The sequence below is a fragment of the Choristoneura fumiferana genome, chromosome 18 (genome assembly GCF_025370935.1).
Source record: "Choristoneura fumiferana chromosome 18, NRCan_CFum_1, whole genome shotgun sequence".
Taxonomy (NCBI): Eukaryota; Metazoa; Arthropoda; class Insecta; order Lepidoptera; family Tortricidae; genus Choristoneura; species Choristoneura fumiferana.
Genome location: NC_133489.1, coordinates 14,355,768 through 14,369,878, shown reverse-complemented (window position 1 = coordinate 14,369,878; position 14,111 = coordinate 14,355,768). Strand labels below are relative to the sequence as shown.

General features: G+C 35.8%; 1 protein-coding gene across 1 annotated transcript in view; it reads right to left on the bottom strand.

The window, feature by feature from the left end:
* Positions 1-14,111, bottom strand: part of LOC141437722 (uncharacterized) — a 48,072-nt gene that overhangs the window by 29,289 nt on the left and 4,672 nt on the right. The window lies entirely within an intron of this gene.

The following is a 14,111-nucleotide window of genomic DNA, read 5'->3' as shown; positions in this document are numbered from 1 at the left end:
AAACGTCAATTTCGAAGATCGTGGTCTGGTAGGATTTCAAGCATGAGAACTCGATTCACGAATAGGATTATGTTGGGAAATGGTATAAAGGTATATTTCATCTTTTTCGGAACTAGAAATAAAGTTTTAAGAAAATATTTATCCTCAAGATGGGTTTATACGTTTTAAAATTTTATACTTTTGAATAATCCATAAAACCGATCTTACAGGAAGATCGGTTGGATAAGTTTATACGTTTTTTTTTATTGTGATTTAAGTAGGTACCTGCAATTTTATACGATAGATACTCCGCTTGCCGCGATTATCTTATGCAGTTTTAGTACCTATCCGCGAGCTCCCATTATAACCTGTCTGTGGTCTGTGATTTACCGTATCACCCAGATTCTTCAACATGTTCCTTTTCCTACACAACAAAATTAATTGCTTTTAAAGGTGCAACAAGTTTAGAATCAACAAAAATCATTACTAAGCTGAAATCAATATTACTGCCATGTTTTGATTGTGCAGCATTCTATGTAACTCATCCATACATGTCGTTGACATGTGATATGTACGCCTTTCTGCCTGTTCATCGGAATATGGACTTGATTAGCACCTGGCATTGTCTTCGTAGTGCCTCGTGAGAAATAATGCATGACAACAAACATTTTAAGTGCAGTGTTGCAAGCGTCAGAGCTTTGATGTTTTAAACAATTTGAATGTACCATTTTGAGAACATACGAGTCCGCTTTAGGACTGTAATTTTTTTTTCCAAAAGATGTTTCAGTTTCTACTAAAAAACTGAACAAGCATGAATAACTACACTCGTGCGTCAAGTTTTACGTCTATAGGTATACGATTGGGAGATTTATCATGACTGTTATTTAAAATCATAGATAGTTCGACTACCATTTTAACCACAACCACATGACGTACATTTGAGCCATTGAATTCTGACTCAGCATAGAATGTTTAGTGTCTACAATGAATTTCCTTGCAGGCAATGCGATACGATTTTGATGCCTGCTGTGAAAGTTTTCACAGTGGGTTACGATTCAGTTGGTCCGATTTTATTTACCTAGGTTGTTGACGGATAAGTAATAACTACATTTATGAATAGGGATCTTTGCATACTGTACTCCATAATTTAAAGCTCAGTAGTTTTAAAGATGAAGTCAACGAAATATTTACATTGCCTAAACGTTCGAGTTTGGCTCACAGATTTTAATACATTACGTAACCATATTTTAATTTAATCTGTCGAGTAGATTTGGAGCTAACGAGTTGTGATAGACAATTAAAACACACGAGTATAATCCTTTAAGGATTACGTTTTTCTTTTTGAAGCTCGGGACCTTAAAAATGTGCTGTTCTAGCAAATTAAGTTTCTATTTTTAGGTAGAATGAAAATCAATAGTTTTTGTGATAGCTCAATAACATTAAGGCCGTTAAATTGGTCAGTAAATCATTGTTCTTTACTAATATGGTATTATACAATCGCTATCTACATATACCAATATAAATCATAGGAATTACAAATATGTCTATTTAATTTTGTTTTTCTATGGAATTAAGATAATATCTTGCTCGAATTTGAAGTCTATTAACTAACTTTCAGAGTACTATGGAATAAAATGAATGACCTGAAGCAAACGAATGAGTGTTCGTCACTCTCCCAATAGTTGCTAAGTGAGAACAGGGTGCCATCATGGGTATTAGCGCCAGGACATGGAGTGAACGAATCTTTTGAGAAAAAAATACAGTGTGAGTAAAATCGCGGGTGTTAGCTGGTTTTATATTATGTATTAGATCCCCGGTTTATACTCGTTTCATTCAATAAAGGACAAATTGCATCGACGCCATTCGATTGCGTCGAAACAATAATCCCTATTCTATTTCGTTTACCGATACAAATAATATACTCGTATACTTCTGAGAGAAAAGGCCGCGAGGAAATAAAGCTTCAGTGCAGTCCTCCATTAAGTGGGGGTCACTTCCTGGAGTGGGGGAGCGGACAGGAATCCGATTACCTATCGCCTGTGCTTACTCTTCCGTTCAGGCTTAACTCTGTTACAAATAGTTGAGAAAACAAAACACCTATTAGTGAAGTATCGGGGGCATTGCGTCAATAAGTGGTTTTATTTTTTCGGGGTCAATGTTTGGTGTAGGTTTATTACATCCAATATTTAATTAAGTAAATTTATAACACAAGCGATAACAAATCATAAAATGTGAAGTATAGTCTCTCATATAGTACCTAATAACAACGATGAAATGAGGCGTTGCTAGTACACACACATCTGCTACGGAACGGTATTAACACCTGTGTCATGGTTTAACGAACGCCAACTGCGTTGAAAATATTCTGGAAACGCGAAGTAAGAAATAATGTGGATTATGCCTTAAAAAACTTAAGGAGAACAACTAGTTCCGTAAGAATAAATCAAGCAACAAAAATAGCTTCCAACTGAAAAGACTTTGGGCTCAATCTACATATTTCCTATGTAAATTTCGAGATTGGCTACAAAATTACTCGTAGATATTTTCTTTACTCGCTGTTCTTGTTCTGTCTTTGGCGGAATAAATATTATCTGACACATTTATTATGAAAATGAAACGGCTTTTATTCCAGATGAGCTCATAAAGACAGAAGATTTATTGTATGCGAGCGACAGTACATTTCAACCGATACAATTTCTTATCGTCGTTATATAATGTTTCTTTTTTATGAGAATTTCTTTTGAAAAAGTAAGAAGTGAAGTAAATACGCAGTTTGATTATTAAAATCATTGCATAGATTATTAATAATAAATAAAAAACAAAGAAAAACTATGAATCCTACTTCAAACCAAGCATGATTATTACGAGTAGGTAAATACTGACGCAGTAAGTGATAGACTAGAAGAAATGGAACTTTTAGCATGTAGTTATCATCTTACAGCGACGGTCTGTTATTTGCCTGCTAAAAGTTCGTGTATCTCTTTGCGTGCCGGTAATTTTTTTTTCGGGAAGGGTACGTTTTTCTTGTTCACTAACGGAAACAACCGAAACCCCACGCAATTGTTTTTTATGCGCTCATTCGTCCATAGCACATGCAAAATATGGGTTTCCGTTTACGGCTTCATACTTTTTTCGACAAAAAGTTTTATATTCATCGTCTGTTATAAAACAGTAGAAGTTTGTATACATTGTGGTGGTAAACAGAGTGTGGTCTACTCGTGACTACGGCAATTACTTTATGATTGCGGTACAAACGAAACAAAAAAAAAGCATGTGTTCAACGATATCAAATCTTATTTCCAATATAAGACAAAACAACGAAATTTTTCGACAGTACTATTCTAATACAATGACTCTTTATTGTACAGCAGGAATAGTAAGCGATATAGAAAACAGGTACACAGAAAGAAAACTACGAGGTATTTTCATGCTACAATATAATTTGTCGAATATATCGGATTTATAATGTTCTGCAGACTTTTGCAGTCTACTCCGACTCCATTATTATGCTGTGTAAAGGAAATTACAACAACGCAACTTTCATTTAATTTAATACGTGACCCGCAAACATAAAATCTTTGCGACGTACATCTCTCCAGTCTGATAAAGTATTTTGCGTCACAGTCCACAGTCATAAAAAAATCACGAAACTTGGTGTTCATATTATATGAAGATACCTAGGCAGTGAAGTATCTTAAGTAACGACTACGAGGTCCTTGACCGTTCAAGGTTGCCATTTATATACGTATGTTACTACATAGCGTGAAGCGATTATTCAGTTTTATATTTGGACTAGGTATGTTATTGTTTGGCCACAATTAGGCCGACCCACGCGACGCGCGCGGTGCATTGGCGTCGGCGGAATCTAATAAGAAAACTGCAATGGGCTGTTTAAATTTAATGCATTGCAAGTGCTTTTTTGTTACCTACAATATAAGATACTTCATTAATTGTCATTGAGGTTATTATCCTAGGTTTTTTTTTCTGTATGTAAGTACATAATATATCAGAGGTATCATATATCTCATCTTGGCCTATACAGTGTGTGGCCCAGATCCGGGGATAATATTAAAAACAGTGGCTCTATAGGTCACCGGTAATTGGATCATCACGGCCCCCACTTAATTATAATAAAATCTTAACTTTTTTTTTTTTTTGTAACAAACTTAATCGTAAATTCAATGTACGCCATCCTAAAACCCAACTGACGTCGCCTGACACTACAAATATCAAAAAATTTGCTTTACATTGCTTCGTCGAATAAACTTTAAAGTTTAATAAAAATTAAAAAACTAATTATTTTTCAAAGTCGCTGAACTAATTTTGTTCACTTTGACGAGTACGATCTATGTTTTCATTATTTGACCTTGTTACAGGCCACACCTGGTATTTTTATAGTATTTTTTCACTATTAAATAAATTAAATGAAATCAAATAAAATATGGCAACAATTTAGTATTTTTATTTTATAATTCATCAGGTTTTACTTCGCATCGCACGATTACGATCTCAATTTGTTTTTTCTTTTAATTCTTGATAAAGTTTTCTACATTTAATTCTCTCGGACTCTATCAACCTGAAACTAACCCGCTCTAAAGTGACGTTCGAATGACGGCTGTATATAAATGCATTTAAATGGCTAAAAAAACAATTAAACATATTACCGTGCCACACACTAATTAGTGTGCAGACCTCTAACACAGCCACGAGTGGTTACTCAACGTCTCTTACGAGTATGGTGTTACAGCCCCTGACATAATGGTCCTTAAACCGGCTCTAACGACGCCTATTTATTGTGAAACGTTGCGTAACTACCCATAAAGTTCTTTTTTCACAAAAAATGCAGCGAAACTAGACCTGAGTCATGCCTTACTCTACATTTTGCCTTCATCACGTATTAAATGAAAAAAAGGTGTCGAGAACTATTTTAGTTACGGTTTCAGATTCCGAATATTTTGCAACCAATGGCAATACTTCACCTTTGTTATCAGGACACAGATTATTTTCAGAGAGAATGTGAAAAATACAATAAAGTTTAAAAATAATGATATAGGTGCAGCCAGAATCAAAAGTAGCGGATCACTTTTTTACTCTGTCGCATTGACAATCTTGCATGGCGTTTAGTACGTGGCTGTAAAACGACATAGTACGAAAGTGTGCAGCTACTTTTGATGCTGACTGTACTCGTACGAAATACTTAATATTCAATTGATATAATTTAATTTTACGGTGAATTAATAGTTATTAGACGAACTTTTTGATGAAATTATATTTTTTGATTGAAATTAAGTGGGTTTATTAACTTTACAGAACTTTGTAGATTAGGTTAATTTTACAGATATCCTGTAAAGTTGACAATTACTAAAAAAAAATCATTACAGAAATACTTACAATTATAAAAAAAGGAAAACATTATACTCTTCTCAAACTTTTAAATAATTCGAAAAAGATTATTCGCACATCCTGTGGCTTTACTTACGCGCTAGATAACAGGTGTGGGTTCGAATCCCTTCTGGCGAACCTAAAAACATTTATGTTTAAAAAAAACTTTGTTGCGTATCTAATGATTTAAAAAAGTCATGTCAGTTGTTCTCATTCTCACAGTAAGTTATAATTGCCTTAAAAATCTACCTGTATCAAAGTCATTTAGAGTTAGATTATTATACCGTTAGCGTCCCTTCCAAATGATGACGTTCAAATGTTTTTTGTTCGTTTATTCGACCCATTTCCAAGAGCACGTCCCCGTAACTACAAAGTTCTCATCGCCTCGCCGTAAAGGCAACAGAAACATAACTACGGAACAGCCTTATCATTACTCGCAATAGCGAGGTTAAAACCCTACACATATATAAAATACTAGCTCCCGCGCTTCGCCCGCGTAGAATTCGGTTATCGCGCGCTGTTCCCTCGGGAACTATGCATTTTCCTGGGATAAAAAGTAGCCTATGTCACTCTCTGGCCCATAAACTATCTCTATGGCAAAAATCTCGTCGATCCGTCGCTCTGTTTCGATGTGAAAGATGGCCAAACATACAAACACACACACTTTCGCGTTTATAATATTAGTATGGATAAGCCAACTAGTATTCAGCAACTCTTTAACCGAGTGAAACGTATTCTCACTGCCAGTTAACACAGCATATTGCGAATAAAATGAATAAAGTTGTCTATAGTGTGTTGGCTGTTCCTTGTCCAACTATGGGCTGTTGCATGATACACCTGCCGCTCCCGGCCTATTATTATTTACCACCAACTGCATCCAGCCTGTTTCTACCCACCATTATTACACCGCTATCCCCCGTACTGCATTCAATTTATTTTACTGCAGACTATTGAGACTCAAGTTAGTTGCAATGTGGAGTAACGCTTGATGGACAATTTCTTAGAAAGCGATAAGTGATAAACCTGGAGTCATGGCAAAGATTAGAAAAAAAGAAATTTTATGTACATACAGTGGGAGTAGGAAAACCTTCGTCAGTTATTAAATTGATTCCTTTATACAGTCTTAGACTTTTAGTACGTTTTGAAACAAAAGCACTAAGTAGACAAGGGCATATCAAATTATACTTACTTGACATGATAATAAGGGTCGAAATAGTACCTATACACTTCTAACATATATCTAGTTTAATATCAATACCAAACTTTTTAAAAAATAGTGTCGTAAGAGTTTGAATCAAATAATGTTCTATTTCATTGTCAGTGTTTGTCAGTGCCAAGGTGTAGTGGTAGTGGTATGGTTGCTATTGTCACCTTTAATCAAGATTATGTTTAGCAGATTGACAATTTGATGCAGTATGTCATACTCAATTGGTAAAGCAGATTATCGCTCATACTGAGCAAAGGAAAATAGATCTTAAGGTGACGAACCTTTTTTTACTCCGTCTGTACATACATTTATTCGTTTTTGTCCATGTTTAACCATTACGCACCGTTTAACTTAATAATAAAATTATTTTAATTTGACAGCAAAATCGTTTTTAATAACTATATAGACAACGAAAGTTTTTATTCAAATGAACCATTGAGATTAAAGCAACTGCGTGTTATTGAATCCAAAGTGACGTAAAGCTGTTAGCACGGACATCAAAGCATGAAAGAAATCATAGACTATTAATTAAAACAGTGGAACTAATTTGATAATTACGAGCGGCTCTCAAGTCTCGTAATGGCGTGGCTGCCGTGACGGGAACACTTAAAATAGTCAGTGTTCGCCGTAAAAAGTCCACTGACTTTCCCGAAATAACGTCCGGGCAAGGAACTAAAACGCTTTCTCTCACGAAGATTTTAAAAGAAATGTCTCACGGTATTAGACATTCCCACAGCTTAGAATTGCCGTGTTAACAACCCAATATCGATCTACAGATCTCACAGAACTAATAATATAAGGAGTAGAGGCGTGCTAAAGCGTGCGTGAGACGTCTACACGTTTGTATGGCTAAAAAGCCATTTATCTGTTTCCCCGGCTCAGTCTGTAATAAAGAGCTGTTCGATGTATTAGTTAAAAATTATTGCTAGTTCTTGCGGTGATATTACTGCTTCAAAAAGGTTCACAATTTTGACAACCAAGAAAACGAGTGCACATTAATAGCAGAAGAGGGGAAAAAGTAGCGACATTGAATCTAGAAAAAAATACAAGCGATATCATTTCTATTCCCGACTGATCGATTCCATATCCAATGAAAAAAAGAAATACTCGTTTAATGATATAAGATAATAGTCACAAATATAACTATGTTACAGCAAAATGTTAGTCCTAGTTGTCTCTGTCTGGCAAAGATAGTGTCAAAGTGGGAGAGCAAGTCAACATTATGTTACGCTGGCATAAAATTTAATAAGGAATGATTATAGGGCTTAGTTACTAGGCACTTACCTAACAGTAACCTATGGTTCATTTTACATTTTATGAAACTCGATGTTCTGGAAATCAAAAACAAATGAATGCGAAGCCGCAAATTCTTAAATGTTTCTATTACGCTATAACACAATTAGCTTGATTGCTTTTCTTAGCTGCGAAATCAATTAGATTTCTACCTAGTGCTTTGTAATATGAATCTGCAAATTTAAATGCGAGTATTTTAAGCGTAACGAGCATCTTCAAATATATGAGAAAATGTAAGGAAAAGAAGCGGACGTGATAAATAAATCAAAGGTGAAGCACACAAAGAGAACAATTTCATTTTTTGTACCGTCAAGCAATAAGAGCACTGCCGGTAAGTTAGTAAATAATTGCCTTCTCATGATAGGAAACGTATTACGGCTCAATCTTACTGGTTATTACTTAGATGACTTGCTGTGATTTTTTAAATATAACATGGTAATAGGAGTATATTTTTTATCATTGTGTGACTCGCGTGACCGTGCGTGTGCGGCGTAACGGCATTTTAAAGGGTATTCAAAAACCGAAGTAGATAAATAATTCTACAGTGGCGTGGCTCCACACTAACTTGATTTTTGCGGGATTGCTTACATTTTCAACCCTAGCTTACCGATCTCAATGAACCTTCCTTCAATCGCCGCTTTAAGGTGTCTTTTGTGACTTAAGTTGTCTTTGTTTTTTTTTTTTTACGCCACATCACTTTTCCACATTGAACTAAAACTTATATTGTTAGAATTACGATTATAGCTAATATCTATTATTTATCGGCACATAATCACGAACTACTTATTGCTCAAATTACCTTAACGCTTCGACCACATTGTAGCGGCCGTGATCAACGACAGGAGTCGACTGATGAATGACAATCGGCGAAAGTTTAAGAGACAAAGATCATGATTAGTTCCGATGCACTATTGCATCAATAATGAACTAGATCACGAAAGCAGGCATATTTAATTTAGCAATTAAGTGCAGCATTCAGTAACATTTTACTATGAGCAGTGTTCTTCACGTAACTGCTTTCTCATGGGTTTTATTTATGCAACAACCACATTCAACCATTTTTACGAGGTCTTTTGAATGGGCATTTTGGTGATATCAAGCGTTTTTAAGCAAATACGGCCAACATTACGAATACCATGCAAATACAAGAATTTAAACGAACACTGTCGCTTACTTTAATTTAATGATTGGATGACTATTTTTAAACATCGATGCTTAAAAAGATTTGATATAGACAATCTCAAACTTTATCGTTCAAGATCATTAAAAAATTAAAGATACACAGCTCAGGTAGGTAAACCAAATGTTAAGATCGAAACTCAAGAATTTGAGTAAAATGTAAAAATAGTTAAGTGCTTACGTGTCACGATAATAATATGCAAGCGTCGTCTATCTATGCAGTAACTAAACGTTTAAATTAATGGGTGTGTGAGTGAACCTCAGGTGCGGGGAAAAGCCTTAGCAAAGTTCACTGCTCCTTCGCACGCTTACCACCTTCAGTGTTAAAGTCACTCTAATCCATAGGAACAAGGTCGACTTTAAGGCAACTACTTTATCACCGAATCCCGACTAATAGTGTATAATTATTGATTTAAGCACATAGGCCACCTTCGAAGCCAAATAGGCGATAAAATGCTGTAATAAACAATATTACCGAGCCATAAATTGAACCTAATTTAAATTGCAGGTCAAGTATAAAAAATGTAAAGGTTATTCAGCAATTGCAAAGATAATTAAGCGTTAGAAAAACGAGGGCGACATTTCGACTTGCTTACGCATTCAGTTTTGTCGAGTGATTTCACGGCTACGTGTCGAAACAGCATAAATTTGACATGACAGAATTCCAGTTGGTCGAATGTCATACGGCACGGGCATCGTACCGGTGCGGTGCGCAATATGTCGCATGCCGTCGACGTTCGACGTTGCACGACCCACCTGTTAAACCAGTACGTTACGACTGCTCACGCATATATTTGAGGATCAATATCTTTGCAATGACGACACCCCGAATTTTATACCTGACACAAGGTAGGTACTTAAGTCACAGCAAAAAAAATTGTGTATTTCATTCAACTGGTCATTAAAATGTGGTCACACTAACGGGTTGTCAGTTGTTGCTTATAGTAAAGCTTAGAAAAGCCAGAATGGCCATAAAGGCCGAAAGTTGCGAATGCAAAACCGCTAATAGCCCTACGAAACGAGAAATTCCCCGTATTTGTATTTTAAGTCTTTGATAATACCGTACATTATTAAGTTAACGGTCCATTAAGGTTTGCTGGGCTTAATGCGGACGTTGGTTTCGAAGATTGATTCAAATAGATGTATTGGCCAGTAATAAACAGAGACTCGCTGGTACTTAGATTTTTCTTATCTAAACAACATTGTTTAAAATAAGACAAATTTGGAACAACTGATTTGATATTGCCTATGCGGTTAACATAATTCGGCTTTAGGTAGTTAGGCAGTATTAATATCTTGCTTTTTGTTTCACTAACCATTAGGTACTTTATTTAGCTAATTCTGTAGTGCGTTCTGCTTGTTTGTATTTAGTTCAAACAAAAAGATAGGTATCTTTAGTTCTTAATAGATAGAGCGTCCAGCTTCTGGCTACTCCAGGTGCGGTAGATGAACTTTTAGCTCCTTTTAGTGTGACAACAACTGGTATTTTGCTCAGTTCCGCATGGATGTCCTTCCCCGTGGTAACGCTGCAACCCGGTCAGCTAATGGCCGATCCCAATAGAATTAGCGCATTATTTATATCTTTGCGGGCTCCCGCGTTCAGGTGCGTAGGTAATAATCCTCATTTCCCATTTCCCTTAGTAAAACTTTTAACTTCCCTAAATTTACTGACAAAGACTTGATTTATTATAAAAACTTTAAAGAATAGTTAAATTTTATTAAGATTTCATTGAAAAATAAACGCAATACAATTTAGCAAGACATCAACCAACAAAACATTGGAATTCAAACACAACTTTGTTTTACATAAATCGCTAAATATCTAACTTTCAACTACAGAAGTCATTTTGAAATATGGCACAATTTTACACATAATAATTTATTGAATTTAAACATGAATGAATGATCATTGAGTTGAGTCATGATAATTCATTAATCATACAGAATGTCCTTGCAAGGGCAAACCGGGCTTGTAAGAAATTCCAACTTTCAAGTTCGTTGGCAATGCAGGGGGCTACTACGAAATTCGAAAATCAAAGTTCGTATCGTACCGTCCCTCTCACTCTCGTATTAAATAATATTAAGCGTCAGCGGTGCAGCGGGACGGCAAGATGCGAAGTTCGAATTTTGCACTTCGTAGTATAATCGTAGATCCTGGCTGCTGGCTGGGTACGTAATCGTGGAATTTTGCTGCCTCAACGGCTTATTATGTTGCCTACGAACGATTTATTGACGTTGAAATGGAAAATCGACGTTTCGAAATTATACAACCAAGCTGAAAAAATCCAATTTGAAATACATCAAGAAGTAAAACCGTCCATCCTAAATATTGTCAAAAATGGAACCTTGTCTCAAGTTGTCTCATTTAAAAATTGACAAAGATAAGGACGTAAGGAATAATGGCCATTTCTATTTATGTAGAAAAACTAGCCTGCTGCCCGACTCCATCTGCGTAGAATTCATTTATCGCTATTTTGCGGGAACTACGCAATTTTCTGGGATAAAAACTATCCTATGTCATTCCCCGGGACTTAAACTATCTGTATACCGCTTTCATCCAAATCGCTTCGGCGGTTTAGACGTGAAGAGGTAACACACAAGCAAACAAACAGACTTACAATCCTTCGCATTTATATTTAATATTATAAAAGCGAAAGTTTGTAAGTCTGTTTGTTTATTTGTTTGTTTGTTACTTCATCACGTCTAAACCATTGAACCGATTTACATGAAATTCGGTATATAGATAGTTTCAGTCCCGGAGAAAGACATAGGATACCTTTTATCCCGGAAAATTTGATAGTTCCCGCGGGATAGTGATAAACAAATTCTACCCGGACGTAGCCGAGGGTAACGGCTAGTTTGTAAATATTATTAGGTTCTACCTGAAATAGTTAGTTATGAGCCTACATTTACGTTTTAGTCCTAATTCAGCCTAACAATAGGCAAAATTTAAATCGGGCGTAATCAAATTACGACAACAAGAAATTTGGTTCTAAATATTTTTCAGCACAATTCCATTTGACAAAATTCAGGACCGTATTAATTTTGGTCCGAATTCAAAGACTCGGTACTGAATGACAGTAAATCCTACCTACAAACCATAGGTAGATAAAATATTATGCTATTTGTAAGTACAAATAACACAGGTACCTAATATTTATCTGTGAAGTAAACAAAACTGAATTTTCATTGACCTAATATAACTTCTTAGTAACAATGGCTTTATAAAATGTATAAGTACTGCTATTTTGATGGGCAATATCTATTTAGCATACTTTTTAATGTCTGAAACTTATTACGCATAGCAGGTTTCGCATAATTTATTTACGCCGAAAAATGGTTTACCCGAATTTATTTTGGCATAATATTAACATGACCGAATTTTATAATGGATAATCTTGTTTAGCATATATGTATGTAATTTAGCCGAATTTTGATAGGCCGAAATCCTGTCCAAATCTATGTCCGAAAATAAATTACCTAATTACTATTGATGACTACAAAAATAGGTTATTAAGGTTAGAATTGTATTTGTAATGGAACGAACAGCCACCAGTAAAAGAGGCACGGGCATAAAGAAGGGTGACGGAGGCGAAGCCCCCGGCAAGGGGGCTCTGGCGGCAGAGCCCCCCGCATGTAAAAAACAAACATAATCCTACGAAGGTTTATGAAAAAAAAAATGTATATTTGATACTTGGATAGGCGAAACAATATAGGGGGGCTCGGGGGGCGGAGGCCCCCTCAATAAACAAAACCCAGGTAACGTGATTGCTCAACTATAGGTTAGATTAGGTTAGTATTTTGTCAAGCTGCGAAGCGCCTTAACTAGGCGGAATAGGGAGCTTCGTCGACTTCGCCTCAGAGTCGTTAAATTCATATGAATATTTGCTTTCCAGTCATAAAATTGGTGGTAACAATATTCGGAATAACAATTTTATACCTATAATTCAATCGAAAACACAATGTTATCCTACTAATATTATAAGTAAATGTAAAAGTTTGTGAGTAAGTGTTAGTATGTTTGTTACTTCTTCACGCTGAAACGGCTGGACGGATAAGGATGAAATTTGGTAAAAAGTTAGTATGTAACCGGGATTAAAACATAGGATACTTTTTATTCCGATATTCCCACGGGATAGGGAAAATCATGATGTAATTTTAGGGAATTCCCACGGGAATTTAATAAAATCCCGGAATTTCAATTATGTGTACAAATTATGCGTGCGAAGCCGCGGGTAAACGCTAGTGTGTAATACGTTTAACCTGGATAGGATCGTTAGTTACCTTATGTCCCTCAGATAAAAAATAGAAGCCTCGCGAAGCGGGGCTTCGTCGACTTTTTCAGTCATGTCCCCGCTTTATAAAAATACTACCACCTACTAGTTACTTCTTTCCAGAGAATTAGATTGGATTAGGTTAGTAAGCTTAGGTAATAAAAAAGTTTTATTTAATAATCATAGTTAGGCATAGGCAAAGTTACATTAAGTATGCGAAAGTAACTTTCTGCGTAGCTAATTTTCTGCCTTAACAATATTCGGAATTCATAAATTATGTTTAAAGCACATTAGAGAATTCTGCGTAAACTGTTATGCGAAAACAGTTTCGGCATAAATACTATTAAGCGTAAACAGATTATGCAAAATAGAATTATGACATAAAAAATATGCGTAAACAAGGGGAACCTATTTTGATATCAAAAGGTTGAATTTGAAAGCGCCCACTTTAAACCGATCTTGAGAAGGTACTCCAATAAATCAAAGCTGACGGATGAACAGCATCAAGACCTTTCCAAGTGGATATCGTAAATACCAGGGTACATCTTCCTATACAATATACGTAATAGCTGGGCACAGGCCTCCTTTCAAAATGTGAGGGCTAGGGTTCTATAGTTCTCGGTGCAGCAGGCACTTCACACACATATTGATTTGCTTCGCAAGTGTGTACAGGTTTCCTCGCGATGTTTTCTTTCAGCGAAAAACTCATGATAAATAGCAAGGGTAATTTCGCACAAGAATTCCGAAAACTTGGAAGTGTCAGCCCGAGCTCGAATCCCTGCCCCTTGACAGGTTAT